At 40.2% G+C, this 4,587-nt stretch overlaps 1 non-coding gene across 1 annotated transcript; it reads right to left on the reverse strand.

Moving 5' to 3' along the window:
- Positions 1-2,404: 2,404 nt before the first annotated feature.
- On the reverse strand, positions 2,405-2,478 carry trnan-guu (transfer RNA asparagine (anticodon GUU)). The gene has a single exon. It is a non-coding gene; the product is annotated as a tRNA-Asn (tRNA).
- Positions 2,479-4,587: the final 2,109 nt, after the last annotated feature.

The following is a 4,587-nucleotide window of genomic DNA, read 5'->3' on the forward strand; positions in this document are numbered from 1 at the left end:
AAAAGATGGAGTAACTCAGCGGGGCAGGCAGCATCACTGGAGAGGAGTAATGCAATGACGTTTCGGGTCGAGACCCTTCTTCAGACGAACTTGAAGAAGCCTTCTGAGGAAGGGTCTCGACCCGAAACGTCTCCCATTCCATCTCCCCATAGATGCTGCCTGGCCCGCTGCACCACTCCAGAATTTTGTCTCTCTCTTCGGTTAAAACCAGCATCTGCAGTTCCTTCATACACTTATTGTTTAAACTACTGCCAATAAATAATATCTACATGGCCATCACACATTCTGTATCTGAATATATTTATGCAGAATAAAACTCCTTATGAAAACGCAAGGATTAATGTTCCTGTCGCGGTTTGGTTTGCAAACTATTGCTGAATACTTCCTTTGGCAGCTCTTGTTAAATCTAAGCAAGTAACTGCTGCAGATAATGAAATGTTTGACAGTTTAAATACACGATATCATATGTTTTGACTATCAACTATCGCTTTCAATGATAGAAACTGTATTCGTGTACAATGTGAAATGGCACGTGGAATTTATTGGGGAGGTCTACCTGAATGAGCAAACATTGGTATGAAATAAATATCAATTCGTGGAAATAACTCCAAATGCAGCAACTATACAAACACAGTAGTTACTTTTTTGCACATCTTTCATTCATTGTTCTTTATCTCTCAACATCACCGTCTTTATCTCTCGTTTCCCTTATCCCTAACTAGTCTGCAGAAGGGTTTCGAGCGGAAACGTCACCCATTCTTTTTCTCCAAAGATGCTGCCTGTCCCGCTGAGTTACTCCAGTTTCTTGTGTCTAGCTACGAATTATTTGATGGGGCTATCATTGAATGAAGTGAGATTCTTCTTATTCGGATGCTCCTGATTCCTGACACATACAACCCCAGCAATTGTTCAAATGTTGCACTGAATGTGATTAAACAGATAGTCTAAAGGAGCAATATTTAAGCATAACAGTGGACAAAGTGGCGTGTAGTAATTGTGGGTTAGCAGTGCATCAAAGATAAATGCAATCAATGGCATTGAAATATGGGGAACAGCAACAATGACGAGTAGGCATTGGAAAGAATTGTCACTCAATGATAGAAATTATATTAATTTACAATATTTAATAACGTCAAATTTATTGGACGAGTTCACTGGTTAGATAGAGACGATGTGATGTATAATATCAATTCATGGAAATGGCTTCAAATGTAACAGGAAAATTCAGCAGATCTAAACTCACATTTTAATGCAATCGTCTATTTTAGAGCATTAAGACCGCAGGAAAAAAGATCACTTTACAGAATATGCGGCCTGCAAACTATGGCGATGGGGACTGACTGAAGGAGTGTATTCGCTATTCAAATTAAACACATTTTGAATTGAAAGAGAGAAGGGGTATTGTATTGAAATGGACCAATAACCCAAGCGAACGAAGCAAAGGCTTTGGACACAAACACATGTGTGAAGAACAAACCTGAACAGTCCGAATAAATAATGAAATATTCTAGTAAAATATATTCTATTGCAATTCAGAACCAAGACAATTGTATTCGGTTAATGCGAATCACATAGTGATGATCAGTAATGGGGGTTTAATTAATAATATTAAGAAGCAGGGGTATAGTTCTAGTAAAATTAAGTTCGATTATTTCCCAGACCCCAACGACTACACTGCTGCCTAAGAAACAAAGAGGGCCCAGATCAGAAGCTTAACATTTCGTGCTAGGCTATCTAAGCGAGGTTGCCTTTAGAAGGCAATTTCAAAATGGCTGTGTTTTATATATTAGGGCACAATTGTTCCACATTGTAATCAAATATAATACAAGTCTGGGCAGCAATGTTGACATTCATGTCCACAGTGAATTTGAATTAAAAAATGAAAGTTAAGATAAAATGTACCAAACATTTTAATGCCTTTAAAACTCAAACAGTGGCCTCATGATGTTTACATTTACAATTTCGGCAATTGAGACTATTATTTTGAGGGGGAATCTCTTTTAAAGACCTGTGATTTATGGCAACAGTAATGTTCCTGTATTTGAATCCAGCGCACAACAGTTCCGTGAAAAGAAAACGAGGCCATAAATAATACGCCTGCACGCATATAATTTCGAATACAAATATTTTAATACATTTTTCTTTTCATTAAAGGGAACATGCACGCTACTTGTAGGAACAACATTAAGGATATTAACTGAAACACTGCTACTATAAATGCAAACTGGATAAGCTGTAAAAAAATGATCCCGTCTCGCTAATATAACAAAAGCAACACAAGACAACAGATTCCTGATTTAATTAATGCAGCATTTTTTTCTTCATTGTTTAAAGTGATCCAGTTTATACATTTGTCCATGTGTCTTGACACCCCATAAAAGGGGTTCAGAGAAAAATGTTGGAGCGTCCCTGGGTGGGCTCGAACCACCAACCTTTCGGTTAACAGCCGAACGCGCTAACCGATTGCGCCACAGAGACCAACTGGCTGTCATCGCTTGCGAGCACTGTATTAGTGGAAGGACTCCTTCCCTTTCTGTTTGCCTTTTGCAGTGGGTGGATAAACAGGAAGGCGATTAGTTAATAACCATTTAGGAATTGTGTTCAATGCATTGCAAGTCTAAACGGTGCTGAAGCACATTAACCCCTTCAATACTGATGGGCCGAATGGCCTGATTCTGCCCTCATGAATGTGTGTATTTCCTACAGCATGCTATTTCCTACAGTATATGCTTCATAAAAGCTGTTGCAATTACATTTTGTTTACTCGGCATAAAGATCTTTGCATACAACTCGAAAAACTAAATTGATCACACAATTGCATTGCTCTGTGGAGCTTCGGCGAGACCGATTTTTTTAAAGAAACATTAATTTTACAGAAAGTCTAAAAAGCTAAAAATAAAAAGAAGAAACCTCATGGACGTTAATATGAGTTTAAATCACGATTTCGATCAACATTGGAATTTTTAACCAAAACATTGTTATCTTTAACCAATTGAGCAAAACATGAATTATTTTGACCTAACGGAAATTAATTAAGAAAAGGGTTTATTGAATGGAGAACAACTGAACAAAGGCGAAGACCATGGAAGAGTACAGCACAGGAACAGGCCCTTCGGCCCACAACACCTGTGCTGTACACGTTGCCAAGTTAAGCTAATCTCCACTATCTGCACATGTATGATCCACATTTCCCCTGCCTGTCTAAACACAGATAGACACAAAAATGCTGGAGTAATTCAGCCGGACAGGCAGTATTTGTAGATAACAGAAATGCGCACCGTTTCGAGTCGAGACACCTCTTCAGTTTGAGGTGCCCTGTCTGTCTAAATGCCTCTACTATCTCTACTATCCTACCTGTCTCCACCATCGCCACCCAACCCGTCAAAAAACACATCTTAATTGATTTTTGTCCCTCGTATGTTAAAGTTCCGTCCTCTAGTTTGATATTTCCACCCTATTAAAAGGGTTCTGAGTGTCTACCCTATCTATGTCTCTCAAATTGTTATTTTAGGTTTTCTGCTTTCCCGAATGTTCAGATATTGAAAACATATTCATGTTTAAAGTGGCCCAAGTGCATTTGCATGTGTAAGGTAATATGCAGGTGTCATAGAGTCATACGGCGTTGAAACAGACCCTTCGGCCCAACGATAACCAGCATGTCCCATCTACACTAGTCCCATCTGCCCGCGCTTGGCCCACATCCCACTAAACCAATCCTATCCATGTACTTGTCTAAATGTTTCTTAAGAGTTGGGATAGTCCCTGGCTCAACTACCTCCTCCGGTAGCTCGTTCCATACACCCACTAGCCTTTGTGTGAAAATATTTCCCTTCAGGGTGAAGGTGAACCAAACCATCATGAAGCAAAACGCACAATGTGGTTCATTGCCATAAGATTTGATTACAATTTTAGGGGGGGGGGTCTATTCCACTTATGACAGGGCCCTGGTGAGACGGGTCTTGGGGCATTTGTGTACAGGAGATAAGTTTTTTTGGCCTTCCATCACAGTTATGTGATGGATGTTTATGTTAAATGTAATTATGTTGTGTCTGGGGTCTATTTGTGTGTAATGTATGGCTGCAGAAACGGCATTTCGTTTGGACCTCCAGGGGTCCAAATGACAATTAAATTGACTCTTGACTCTTGACTCTTGAGGTCTGAACTTCCTTCCCAAGCAAGGACATACTCGCCGTAAAGGAGTGCGTGGGAGGTTTGGACGGACAGAAGTTGCAAGATCTCGCCCCGAAATGTCCACCATTCCTTTGCCTCCGTAGATGCTGCTTGACCCGCTGAGTTCTTCCATTTCTCTTTATTTCGAGAGGGAATATATACACAAAACGGGGGGTGTAATGCTGAGGCTCTATAGGGCACTGGTCAGACCGCATTTGGAATATCGTGAGCAATATTGAGCACCATATCTGAGGAAGGATGTGCTGGCTCTGGGGAGGGTCCAAATTAGGTTTACCAGAATCACCTCATGAATGAACAGGTTAACATATGATAAACGTTTGACGGCACTGGGCCTGTACACGCTGGGGTTTGGAAGAATGAGGGGTGACCTTGTTGAATCGTATAGAATAGTGAAAG

This window comes from Leucoraja erinacea, chromosome 27 (assembly GCF_028641065.1).
Source record: "Leucoraja erinacea ecotype New England chromosome 27, Leri_hhj_1, whole genome shotgun sequence".
In the NCBI taxonomy this organism is placed as follows: Eukaryota; Metazoa; Chordata; class Chondrichthyes; order Rajiformes; family Rajidae; genus Leucoraja; species Leucoraja erinaceus.